Genomic DNA, 15206 nt, shown 5'->3' on the forward strand with positions numbered 1-15206 from the left:
TTCGATTTTAGGTGAGCTATTGCTTAGTTTTTCTTGGTTCTTTGGAGTATATTGAGCAAGGATTTGAAGCTTAAATCTTACCTTGCTGTTTCTGCATTTTCCATCTAGTTTTCAGTTCGGTTTTTGGTCGTGAATAGTGTTTTCCGGCGTCTTTTCCGGCGAGTAGCAACATTGGACCGCTAGCGACTAGTTTATACTTCGATCTTGGTAATTTTGGATCCAATTCCAGATTTTTTTCGGTGCATAAGTAGGCTGCCCCGAAGTGTAATTTTACTCGCTTCGATTTAATTTCGCCTTGTCGATTTTAATGCATTATATTGACGTATATATTGGGTTTATATTGTAGGTTCGATCGTTGGAGAGCTTTGAGGTATAAATCGAGGAGTTTGTGAATTAGTATCGAGTTAATCGTTTGATTATTTTGGAGAATTACGGTTATTTAGTTGAAATTCCAGAATTGTTTGGATTTGGGAATTAAGTTTTGATAATTAAAAATCAATAAGTTGGATTAATTTAGTGTTATTGGCGAATTGTGAATTATTCGACCTATTTTATCATTTTTAGGTCGAGGAGATTAAAGTTGAGCTTGTTGTGATTTTAGAGTCGGTTTAGGTATGTTACAGCTCGGTAACATACGACGGTAAAACATAAATTATGTTAAATTGACATTCTGTGTTACATTGATCGTGTTATGAATTGTTGACTGTTATAAATTGTTAAATGCCTTTGTTATGATCTATGTTTATTATTATGACATATTATTGGCATTTAGCATTGGGCATACAGTTATGACATTCATGTTGAGCCCTATCGTTTTTGTTAGCCCATTGTTGATATCCGTTGTTATCTGGCACTGTTGTTTATCTCTGGATCATTGTGTGGCTGATAGGCCTATACACATGAGACCGAAGATGTGATTGAACAATCCCGTGGTTAGTGCAGCCTTTTGAGGTGAGCGCTGGGATTGTGTCATCTAGTTCGTTCTGTTGTGCCATCCTGTTATAGCGTATCAGCTGTATGGAGGCCGAGTCAGGGGTGTTTTTCAGCACAGCTTGGCATACCTCGCATACTTGGTAGGGCGGTTTAGCTGCATGACGATGTAGCTCCCCTGTGTTGTTGCTCGAGCATTATTCCAGTTGTTATCGTACCGTTTGTTGGCTCCTGTTATCCCGATTATTCGTTGAGCCTTTCATGCATTGCATATTACATTTCATTATATGATTATGCATGATTTATGTTATTGTTGTTATTGTTGAACTGTTTCATACCAGAATCCTAACCTCAGTTGTTTACTGGGGGGGCTGCTGTGGTTGCTTTTGGGCACCATGGTAGATCTCCCGAGTCGTTTTGCAGCATCGGGCCGAGGTTCCGTCAGTGGAGCTCGGGATTGAGGTTGGATTGCTTGGTTCTGTTCAGTGGAGTCTCCCAGTTATTCTATATGTATGTCTTGAGTTGTCTCAGTCTTGTATTGTAGTTTATTTGCCGGGAAGATGCCTCGTGTATTTGTATTAGTATTTGGTTGTTCTTGTTATGTGCTGAGGCGACTCTGTGATTTTCATTATCTGGTGAGTATTTGATAAGTTTTAAATTCTGTTTAGTCCTGGCCAGTGCGGCTATAGGTTGTTGACTCTAGTTGGAGTATATTTTGATATAAACTGCTGTTTGAGTTTTCGGGATGTCCTATTTACGGGGAGGTCATGCCGAAATTTTTCTAGGCCCTGAGGTCCGTTTTAAATTATTTTAAACCTTTTTCCGCTGCAGTTTTAAATCAAACCATTATTGTTTGATCATTAATTGTCTTTAGAGTAAATGGGCCTCACATTATGTGTGTATTTAATCCTGAGAATAAAGATGCGTCGTATGAGCTGTTCCCATTTTCTTATATTAATTATTGATTATCCACAAAAAGACTCGTATCACAAAGAGTCCGCGAGTACAATTCCTAAGATTTTTATTGGATAATAATTCAACATAATAAAAAATTTAAGTACTTTACACACATGCTTTATATTAATATTTTTATAATCGAATGAGTGCTCGAACTAGTCTATTTTATAAAATCGATATGAACGTTTAATTGGACGATCAGATCGAAAAACTGTTATATCATATAAAATAAAAATATAACGTAGTAAAAAATATATTTTAAATTTTAAAGATCTTAAATATATATAAATAAAAAAATATTTATCAAAATTTAAAATCTAAACAATATATATATAATCAAACATAATTATATATATGTTTTTCAAACAAAAAAAAATCAAAATAAACTATAATACTACTAAAATATTTTTTTAACAAAATTTAAAATCTTAATAATCAGGTATATAACTAAAAATAAAATTTTAAATATAAAAAAAATTAAAAACATATATATATATAAAAGAATAATCAGATTCTAAAAAATAAAACAAGTGAATCAGTCGAACCGATTTTTCACTGATTCTTGACCGCTTTTGACCGATTCCGACGAGTTTGAAGTAAAAATGTTTTTTAGACTAGGTCCGACCGGATTCATGATCGGTTCCAGGTTGAACCAACCAATCCGACCCGATTTTAAAACAATGCTAAGTATAATACTCATATGTTGTGTTACACTCACAACGATTGTATTATACCTGCTAGTTATAGTTTAAAGTTTAAGTTTCAAGTAATTTTGGAGGTCAAAAAATAATCGGGATTAGAATTATAGAAAAAGTGTCCATTTTAGAGCAATAAAAAAAAAATTTCCTTTGAAAATTAATGAAAAGGGACGATGACTAGTAAGTCATTTTTCATTTGAGATACTAATAAAATAAAATGAATAGTATTTTTAATCTTTAAATTTATAAATGAAAATATATCAACCGATGTTTTACTAAAAATACAATTCGAAATAATAGTAAATTCAATCACATCCAAGAAAATTTTAATAAAATTACGTTTTAAATATTTTAATTTATGTGTTATGAAAAAATAAAAAATATTCGAATAATAAGAAAAAAAAACATGGACATGAATTAATTATTATTTGCTAAAAATGAGTGATATTTTTGTAGAATTTTGAAGGATATTTTTGGAGTCTTACAAATACGAAGGATTGATCCCACTCATTCAACTTCCCTCTCGGCCCAGTACAAAAAGAATGGGCCTATCCGAATTTAGGCCCGTTTTGACCACTCGATCCAATTTCAATACTGAAAAAATACTCCATAAGATGCAAACGAGCAAATCTCGCCATTATTGCCTATTATCTGGTTTTGAATCATTTCAAAGTTACATTGGATTTATATTGTCACCGTCAATTATAATTTTTAGTAAAACGACAAATGATATATTTTACCATTGATATTAGATCGAAGTCACGTTTTCAATTTGGAGTTTGAGTTTGAATTTTTACGTTCAAACTCGATTAATTTTTTATTTATTAAATACAAGATTTTTAGAGTTTGATTTTCATCTTCAAACTTATCTTCTATCATTATTTAATAATATGTTAAAATACAAAAAAAAAATCTTATATGATTGTCTCACATATCAATTTTGTGAGACGAATTTTTATTTGATCCAACCATTGAAAATATTATTTTTGTGTCAAAAATATTACTTTTCAATCTAAACATTGACCGAATAGATCCATACTCACATAAGACATACTCTTTAAAATAATGGAGATTTGCTCTAATTTTAGTTCAATTTTGCAAATTTTAATATCTCATATTCTAGTACTTTTTTTTTTTTGTTGCTTTTCCCGTTTATTTCGAATTTTACATATTCTAGTACTTGTGAGCTGCTTATTAAATGTTGGGAAGAATAATTTGATTATAAATTTGACTCAAAATATATTGGAATATATTATAATTTGACTCAAGTGAAATAATATCAAAAAATTAAATCAATATAAAAGATTTATGGCAAAAACTTGTGTGAGACGGTCTCACGGGTAGTATTTTGTTGGACAGATATCTTATTTGGGTCATTCATGAAAAAATATTACTTTTTATGCTAAGAGTATTCTCTTATTTGGGTCATCCATGAAAAAGTATTACTTTTTATGCTAAGAGTATTACTTTTTATTGTCAATATCGGTAAGATTGATCCGTCGCACAGATAAACATTCATGAGATTGTTTCACAAGAGACTTACTCAAACTTTATTTCATGCATAATGAAATATGAAATATAACCGTTAAAAAAAACTAATATACTCGTGGGGGCGAGTCGATCGTACATTAAATCAATATGTCTTTTTTTTTGGGTCCTTTTCTTACTTTCTTGGATATTTGAAACGTTATCTTTGATGATTAGTTTTATTTTTTTATTGAAAGTTTTCTTTCATTATAAATTTGAAACAAAAAACCAAAAAATTGAAGATAATCGTTTAAAAAAATTTATGAGATGCTTTTTCTATTTTCTTTTTCAAGTTTTACACTATTAAAATTTTTTCTTTATTTCCTTAAAAAATCTCTTATTGACATTTATCATTGTCACGTCAGTACTCTAACAAAACAAGAATAGAAAAAAATTCAAAATCAGTGTAAGAAAATCAAAATTTGAAAAATTAATAGAATGAAACGCTGAAGAAAATTAATATACCAAAAAAATTATTTTTCCACACACAAAGGTTTAAACTCTAAAATTTTCAAGTTATTATTATAATATACAATATTTTATATATATATTCTACTCAATAAGTGTGAGAGTCATCTTATTATTGCTATTAGTAGATGAAGCACACATATGTTGCAAGTACAAAAATTAACAATAAATTTAATGTTTAGAGATTTGAGGTGATTATTTTTATTTAGGTTGGAAATTGATACGAAATGTAATTTGGAAGAAAAATTAAATAAGAAGTCGGGGAATAATATTTAATAAAATTTTGATATGTTTTGTTTAAAAAAATATATGAGAGATAATTTATTAACTAAGAAAGGTTTTATCACAAGAGTATGTCTCTCGTGAGACGGTATCATGAATCCTTATATGTTAGACGAGATATTCACAATAAAAGTAATAATCTTAGCATAAAAAATATTATTTTTTCATGAATGACTCAAATAAGATATCCGTCTACAAAATATGACCCGTGAGATCGTCTCACACAAGTTTTACCTTACCTACAATACAAAAAATCATTTATTTTACTACTTTAAATTTAATTAATAATATAGATATACACTCTCCTAGCTCATTTTTAATAACATGTATTTGTTATATTATACAATCAATTATTATTATATTTGGAAAACTAATTTAATTATTTAGTCAAGTCTCATCGTCAATTAAATACTCACCAACTCTGAAGGAGACAAAAAAAGACATTTCAATAATTGATGTCTTATTTCTCTAAAAAAAAAAAAAAGAAGGTATAATCGATGTCTTATTTTCAACCAATATAAAATATAATACGCACTTTATATATTATACAAATACGCCATGCGTGTGTCAATATATTAGTATAAATAATAATCATCACACAGATGTCAGATTTTATGTCGTGTAGGGAGAAATATGATCTGGGTACAGTTGGTTTTGAAGAGAATTTCGAAGACTCGGTCCAAGTTAATTCATATTATGCAAAACTAGGTTTGGGTCATCGAGAATATCTGAGTTGGTGGAGTTGCCTGATACTTAGCTAATAATCATATATATATATATATATATGTATGTAAGTATGTATGCTATGCAAAATTTGGTTTGGGTCATCGGGAGTATCTGAATTGGCAGAGTTGGTTGATGCTTGATTAATGATCATACCTAGTACGACTTACCTAATTATCTTGATTTGCATGTTGCAGTGTGAAAGGAATGTTGCTCATAAACGTACAAAAAATAAATTATAGTGTGTATCAGAAGTTAGTGTTGTGCTCTGGTGTTGTCAACACCAGCACACAACATGCAGCGAAAATTGATTATTTAACACACACGTAAATTTTTAATAAATAAATATCAGATTTAAATATGCACAAGTAAGAATACTGCACAAGTACGAATACTTGCCACATGGCCAAAAATTCACTAGAAAAATTATGTAAATCATTTACACCAAAACAATACTAGTGAGTATAACAAAATTAAATTCCTTGACACTCCAAAGAATTAACATCCATCAAAATAAATCACATAAAACTAGATGCATAAACCAAGTTGCTTAAAACAAATAAAAGAAAACTCTTTGAACAACACTCTGCGTCAGTGTTATTCGTGAGTGTTGTCAACATCAATTAGCAACACGGAAGGTCAGTGACTCAATCACACAAAGTCTTCACACAAAAATATTCAATATCTGAACTCTGTGTGTGTTCAGAAAAATCCAGCCGCTCTCATGTGCTGTAAAGTAATCAACTGATCACACGAAAACTTCGCATAAAAAAGGCTCAGCTCTCCTATATTCTTTTATGAAAGAATTCTTCTGTCGACCTCTACATGCACTCCGAACTCCAGCTGATCCTCTTCACAACAAAGTAATCACACGATCACACAAAACTTTAGCAAGCTGCACAATAAAACTACCATTTTATCACATAAAAATTGCAGAGCAAATATATGTTGGACTCTTATAATTTCTTCAATGTGAAAAGCTCCCTAGTCCAACTCTCTCCTCAAGACGTCTCCTGCGACCCTGAAGTTTTTCATATATATAACGATTGCTTGACCTAAAAACTATTCCATAAAAAAGTTATAGAATAAATGAAAAAACAATAGTTTATTAGGAATAAAATTCTATTAAACAAGGATAAAATATCATAGATATAAAAACTATATTAAAAACAAATCCAATAATATCTAGAGATGAATCAACCAATATCTTATCATCTAGAAATAAATCAAGCAAAATCTTATAATATAGAAATACAAAATTCTTAAAATGATAATATCAAAAAGAAAAAAAATTAAGTTGGTGGTAGAATATTGTATGAACTAAGATATTTTTAGTAGTCAATTCTATATATGTCGTAAGAACTTATCCTTTTTACACAATGATTAAGCATAACTAGAAATAATCCTTGAATTATTATAATGTTTTGTTCGGTAAAATGTGATTAGTTTAATTTGGTAACATGTCACCTTCTAGTTTATTAGGTGAAGTATAGTTGTACGTACCACTGAAACTGTTATCCTCTAATATAAGTATTTTTTAAATGGTTTAAAATTATATTTGGAGATTATGAATTTTTTTTCTTTCTATTTTTTATTTTTTGTTGTGTTAATTTTGTTATCGCGTTGAAATTATATCGTATCTCGTACATAAAATTACGATATTAAAAATATTTATGCTGATGGTAAAAATATTAAAAATACCTTACAATTACGTATTTGTCGCTTTACCAAAAACTATAGTGGGTGGTAATGATGTAACTCAAATCCTTTAAAGTGCACAGCAGATCAAGCGTCATGGTTCGATCGCTCAACCTAGTAGGGACTATTGTTGCACCTCAACAATTTTCATCCTAATAATTACACTCATTGCAATCAATGAGAATCGAACTCATAACATTGACTCCGATATCAATTGTAAGACCGAGCGCTTGCCGTTTTACCAAAAACTATAGCTGGTGATAATAGTGCAACTCAAATATTTTAAACAACATAGTAATCCAAACATCATGATTCGATAATTCCTACCAACAAAAACAATTATTACACTTCTAAAAATATATATCAATTAATGTGTGAATTGAATTCAAAATAACACCACCAGAGTCCAAGATATGGTCAAAGCCGAAGGCTGACATGTTGATGAGATATTACGCGGTAAAGAATACTTCTCCGCACTGCTGATCGTTAGCCCACCGCTTTATTATTCTAATATATAAACTTTTCTCTCAATAAATATATATGGTGTGAATCTATACACACAAAAAAAAAAGTCATTATTATGGAAAAAAAATTAAACATAAATTTTATGTGAACCTAACATTATTTTAACAAATCAACAATGTATTCAATGCTTATGTTTCCCTATATTGTGATAAAATATTTCAAAAAAAATTTGATAATTATAATTTTATTGTAATATATATATATATATATATATATATATATATATATATATATATATATATTACAATAATTTAGCTCACTCACAAATTCAAATCGATATATGCACGTGTTGAAATTTCTCTTCGAGTCTTAGCATAATCTTGGTTTGATTGCTGGCTTAGTTAGGTGAAGTCTTGACCAACGTGATTTTCATGGTATACAGTTGGGCAATTAACTTTCATTTGAATGGATTTTACTATATATACGATCAATGGTTTTCGGAATCGGAGGGTCTCGAGTTTGATACGAATGATAAAACATTGATTTAAATACATTCTTAACGTTTGTTTCGAGTTATACGGTTTTACGTATATGTGTTATTCATATATTTTGCATGTAAATATTTTTCAATAATTTTATATGATATCAGTGAACTGTGGTACATTTGGTCATTCGAACCATGTCATATGCACAAGCTAAATTAGTTGTTTCTTTGTTTGTGGAAAACACTTAAAATGTAAAAATGGATAATATTAAAAGTAATCGAGAGACAATTTATATTCAATATAATTCAAATAATAACTCAAGGAAACATTTTTATTCTTTTATACTTATCTGGTCTACATTTTTAACTTATTATTTGACTTTAAATTCTTGTTTAATATTATTTGTATTAATATTTAAAATTTTGATGTGCTCCTCTACCAGATGAGAGCATCTTTTCCAAGTATAAGTTTGACTTAAATTACTTATTATTATTATTATTATTATTATTATTATATTGGGCATGGGAGCTAAATTTAATCTTATCAAATCGGAATTTTTTTTCACTTACCAAACATTTGTTTGATATACGTATCCAATGTAAAACTCCATCTTTATGGTAGAGTGTTCCATCACTCGATTAATAGTAAGTTTTTTGTGAGACGGTCTCACAAATCTTTATTTATGAGACGGGTCAACCCTACCGATATTCACAATAAAAAGTAATATTCTTATCATAAAAAGTAATATTTTTCATGGATGATCCAAATAAAAGATCTGTCTCACAAAATAAGACCCGTGAGACCGTCTCACACAAGTTTTTGCCTTCGATTAAATAATTAGCCATGTTCAATAATGGATTTGCACTTATATATAATTAAATCATATCTCCAATATAATTTATTTCTTGTGCCTCTAACATATTTATTACAAACTATTTCTATGAGAGTTGGGATTTGTATATTTAATTAACATAACATAAAAACTTTAGTGAAATGGTTTTATTAGTTAATTTTGTGAAATAAATATTTAACTCGACTCGATTCATAAAAAAAATTTATTTTTATGTCAAAATTATTATTTTTCACTTTAAATATGAATCAAGTTGATCAATCTTACAACAATAGATATGCGAGACTGTCTCAAAAAAAATCTCATTAATTAAAAAGAGACAAACTAACTTACAAATTGGGGTTTAATTACTCATATAATTGTATATTATGTCGTATTAAATAATTAATTTTGTGTGCTATATATTTTTTGATTGGGTAATGTTCGAGAGCGTTGTGTTAATGAGAACTCTTCGATTAAAAATTGGGTTGAATGTTCTTCACTCACACATGTTTGAAGGAAAAGGTTTTGAAGACTTGAATTTTATTTCTATAATCTTAACCACAAACTTTTTATGATAACACAATTATTTATAATGATATTTTCCCTATTTTTTCAACCTTTTATTGCAATATTTTAATTTTGCATACAAATTTTCCTTGATCATTACCGTATCAATCATCAGAAAAAAATAGCAAACGGGTCTTCTAAGATGATCAAATTATGTTTTTTTTAATCATCTAACCAGTGAAATTCTGATATTATTTCGATAAATTTTCTTCTTCTGCAATTTTTAGTATCGAGTTGCAATAACTATCTTATAAGGTGGTCAACACATAACGCTTGAGCTACTGTATGATTTAAAATATTAACATTATACAGTTATCATCGATTATAATTTTTGGTAAATCACAAACACATGATCTTTCCTTTAGTTTTTTCATCAAAATATTAATATGACACTAATCACATCAATAATATTCGATCGACGTCATATTAACAATAATCCGTGATATGCTAACAATATCATATGCCACCGTATGCCAATGAAAAATGACAAACATCACAAAAAGAAGTAAAGTTATTGAATTAAGATTAAAATTTGACCGGTCGGAACATCATAATTACAATTAGGTCATGTTACTTGAAATTTGGCAATTTTCAGTTATTATTGACGATGATGATGCTTATTACCTTATATTAGTTAGGTCTTGAGAAAAATAACGACAATTGATCTTTTTTCCCTAATATTTGCTTGAAAAAAACAAAAACTTCAAATAACACTTCATATTATTTAGTGTACAACATTTTGAAATAAATAACGATGAGCCAAATACACAATTAGTTAGAATATAAAATTTGTTCAGATCACGTAATAGAATTTTTTTTATAGAATAAACTATCATAGATTTAATTTGGAAGATCCCCATATATAATATTTATAAGACACAATGAAATATATGTTAGAAGAGATGTCTAACGAGTCAACTTGCGGTTTGGACTTTATTGACTCTTATAAAAAAACTATTTATTTTAATAATATTTTATGAATTTATCCAACTATGATTTTTATTTTATTTGTATACTCATGTAAACTGCATATACATTCATTGAATATGCAATAGATATCACAAGGTCTGTCTCTCAACGTAAGATCATGAAACTCAATAGAAAGCGTAATGTATATAATTCTAAACATGTTCCTAGTCCATTCAGCCGTCTAAAATAAGTAAAGACTGCTCGAGCTTAAGAGTAAGATCTGTGATGTAAACACCATGTTTTATTGGTAAGAGCATGGAGATGTTCATTCATACAGATAGACTATACTAATTCTATTTTCTAGTTGATTATTTGAAATTAACCTTTAGATTTGTATTTAACCTCAATGGTGATGATGTCTCTTGTAAAAGTTCCAAGCAAGACACCACAACGAATTCAATCAATGAGACTGAATCATAGCTCCATCAAAAGAAGCTGTTTGGATGAGGAATTACGCCCAAATGTCGTCTAAGAGTTGGACGTAATTCCTAACGAGTTTATCTAGTTCCAATGTATTGCGACAACAGCGGTGCCGTTGCGCAAGCAAATGAGCAGATGTCACATCAGCGATCCAAATATATACTGAATAAGTTCCACATAATCTGTAAAATTGTGGTAAGAGGAGACATATCAGTAGAGAAAGTCGCCTTTTTAGATTACGTTGTTGATCCACTAATGAAGCATCTGCTAGGACAATTGTTTGAGAGGCATAGTGACCAAATGGATTTGAGATCTACGTGTAGTTGGCTATAGATCAAGTGATAGATTGTTAGAATATGTGTCAAGTGAGCCAACTAGTGGCTTGTGTTTTATTGACTTTTATGTAAAAATATTCTTTATTTTAATATTATTTTATGGTTTTATCCAATTATATATTTACTTTATATGTATATTCATGTAAGCTACATAGATAAAGTCTTTGAATATGCAATAGGTACCACGAGATCTGGCTCTAAACATAAGATGATGAAACTCATTAGGAATTGTATTGTATATTCTAAAATGATTCCTTATTGATTTAGTTGCCTAAAATAAGGATAAAGATCGCTCGATCTTGAGACTAACATATGTGATGTAAATGTCATGTTTCATTGGTTAGGGAATATATATGTCTATTCATACATATAAATGATAATTTGATGAGGCACTGAACAATCATCCCTCGGACTTTCCAAGTGGCTATCACTTATCGATTGGAATAATCTACGGTTATGGTTGTACACCATTAGTCCTTTGACTTGGGACAACGTGGAGGCTCTACGTACTAGCGTGCAATTTGATCTGTTTATCGATTCCATTGAGGGTCATCAGGTGATGAGATTGGGTGTAGTTTCGAAACACATAGGAGTCAATGTATTGAAGTCAGGGATTCACGACTCACCTACGAGTGAAAATATCTTATGTGATATGATGAGTTAATAATACAAGAAATATCCTACCACAATAACACATGTGCATTTTGGAAAGGTTCTTCCTCAGTTGCACATCCATGTCATTATTATTATTCAAAGATATATCACATCGTTATCGAATTTATTTGCAACTCTCAATATATCAATGATTGTAGAATCAATTGGAATATATGAGTTAAAGGAACCGTACTGTACGCTAATTATAACTTAATGTTCTTGCAGGCACTATCAGTGATACATAGAGGATCATTGGACGATGTTACTAGACCTCTTACCACGATCTTATGGGTACAATCAGACTTGAGTTCTGACGTTCTTGATCAAGAAATTTATGAAAATAATTAGGTTAAATAAGGTAGCCCAAATAAGAACAAATGTTGTTTTGAATTATATGAAGTTATGACCCATGACTAGTTGTATATCTGAATCATTGATAATCTCACAAGTATTGGATTATGTGTTTTAGTTAAGATAATCGAATTCAATGAGTTGAATTTGGCGAGTAGATGGAGATAAAACATATTGTTCATAAAAGAGTTTATAAGTAGATTCCACAATGGGCAATCGAAGTTAAGCTTGAATGCTAATTAAGTGAGGAGATGACAACTGCCTAATTTAGTAAAAGAGTTCACAAAATAGGCAGCTCCAAAAACTGAGTTAACGAAAAATATTGTTTTTCGAAATTTTCATTTTTCATTATATGAACGATATTTTTACCCTCGTCTTATTGGCGCTGTCCGATCTTCGCTCAAAGTTATAACGATTTCATGATTATTTAATAAGTGAATTTAAAATATGCAAATTAAATAATAATTGAGTAGTAGTGACTACTATGTAAGATTTTCATTATTTTTTTTAGAGGAATCTAGAATTAATTAATTAATCGATTAAGTAAATAATGATCATTTAATTATGTAGGATCGAGTGCTTACCGTGGTGTAATTCAAATCTTTTAAACCGTACAGCAGCTCAAGCACCACGGTTCGATCGCTCTTCCAAGCAGGGACAATTATTGCACCCAATAATCTCTCCCTCCCAATAATTTCACTCCTTGCAATCAATGAGAATCGAACCCGTGACTTTGGCTCTGATACCAATTGTAGGACTGAGTGCTTACCGCTTTGCAAAAAAGCTATAATTAGTGGTAATGGTGCAACTCAAATATTTTAAGCTGCACAGCAGCTCAAGCACCACGGTTCGATCGTCCTACCAAGCAGAGATAATTATTGCACCCAACAAATTATACTATATCATGTTTCATCATTGATGAGATTTAATTATATATGGTATTATAAAAAACTAAAAATACAACATGAGATCATGAATCATCCATGGATTAAATAATATGATTGGAGAATCTTGATGCAACTCTAATTAGTAAGACTCCTAGTTAGATTAAAAACCTAGTAGAGTTTTAACATGAAAAATACACAAATTAAGAGTCCTAATGAGATTCAAGAGTACTCATACGATTTTAATCAATGAAGGCAAAAACTTATGTGAGACAGTATCACAGGTCGTTTTTTGTGAGACGGATCTCTTATTTAGGTCATCAATGAAAAAATATTACTTTGATGTTAAGAGTATGACTTTTTATTGTGAATATTGGTAGGGTTGACCCGTCTCACATATAAAGATTCGTGAGACCGTCTAACAAGAGACGTACTCATCCATTAAATCTATAAATATAACATTGAATGTCATATTTAGGAGCTAGATTTTTTTCCTCTCCCTCACAATAAAACAATTCGGCCATGCAATTTGATTAAGAAACAAAACAAAGTTTAAGCCATGCAATTTGATTAAGAAATCAAAATGCAATTTTTGGGAAAATTCAATTGATTAAGGGAAAAAAGCCTTCGATCGGTCGATTTTTCTTTCAAGAAAGAATTTCTTGGATCACCACCACAACTCCACCATAACACCGCCGGATAGACGTCACCTTCCCGGGAATGAATCTCAATGCCAAATATTTTGTAATTTTTTAGTACAACTTAGAAACTGAACATCGTCTTCAATCATGGACCAATTTGGAGAATTGAAGAAGGAGTTTATTCCAGTTGAAAGTTCATAGGGATTTATAAGATAAACCAACTCAACTAATCCCGAATTGGTTTGGTATCTAGTGTTCTGAACACAAAAGAAAATCAAATTTAAACGCCCTACGATTGGTTTTTAATCGTACGACACCCACGAATGTTTTGAACGTCAAAACAAATTTTTTAAAACTTTCGTTAAGTATTGGGTGCAATAAAACATTATTACACCAATAATATCGTCATCTAGCCATTTAACATGTCAACGGAAAATATAGCATTGCGAGCTACCAATTGTGCCACACCATTTGCCTTAATATTCTATACTTAGGTGAGTTTGTCTGAGTAAAATAATTCGAGCCTGCTCGATTCATGAGGTTAAATGAACTAGATCGAATCGAGCTCGATTGAACTTGAACGTTAAACTAATTAAACTATAACTCTTTCACTCAAACCGTAGGCTAACACTTATATCGAGGACCACAAGCTAGTAAATATTCTTACAATCTTAAAATTATTTTAAAAATATTTTTTTATATATTTATATTACATAAAATAAAAAATAATTATTATTATAATATTATTATTACCATTATTATATATTGACAAAAACTTGTGTGAGACGGTCTCACGGGTCTTATTTTGTGAGACACATCTCTTATTTGGATCATCCATGAAAAAATATTATTCTTTATGCTAAAAGTATTACTTCTTATTGTTAATATCGGTAGGGTTGACTTGTCTCACAGATAAAATTCGTGATACCGTTTCACAAGAGAATTACTCTTATATATTTGTAAGTAGAAATAACAAGATTCTATAAAAATATATTAATCATTTAAGTCATAACGATATTGATCATTTAAGTCATAAAAGCTTATTAATGTGTCCATATTGGCCCGACTCAGGAAATCAATATTTTATAATCCATCTTATAAACTCATAAAAATATTAATAAAACTTAACTTTTGAAGCGAGCTCCTTCAATTCGAACCTGATCAACTTAAAGCCAACCTTAAGCTAGCTAGCTCCATCTTAATTTCTTGAAAATATTTACAAAAACAGTCCTATAAATTGGCTTTTTACAGCATTTAATCTCGATTACTCAAAGTTTAATCTCAACCTAATGATTTTTGTTAATTTAATTATTTTTCATT

The 15206-nt window shown here is 29.8% G+C and overlaps 1 protein-coding gene across 1 annotated transcript in view; it reads left to right on the forward strand.

The window, feature by feature from the left end:
* LOC142519139 (uncharacterized) overlaps positions 1-1671 on the forward strand; it is a 29313-nt gene extending 27642 nt beyond the window's left edge. Inside the window, exon 3 of the mRNA XM_075622077.1 lies at positions 1333-1671. The gene's annotated coding sequence lies outside the window, so the exon portion shown is untranslated. The remainder of the gene's footprint in view (positions 1-1332) is intronic.
* Positions 1672-15206: the final 13535 nt, after the last annotated feature.

The sequence above is a fragment of the Primulina tabacum genome, chromosome 11, assembly GCF_025594145.1.
Source record: "Primulina tabacum isolate GXHZ01 chromosome 11, ASM2559414v2, whole genome shotgun sequence".
Classification (NCBI taxonomy): Eukaryota; Viridiplantae; Streptophyta; class Magnoliopsida; order Lamiales; family Gesneriaceae; genus Primulina; species Primulina tabacum.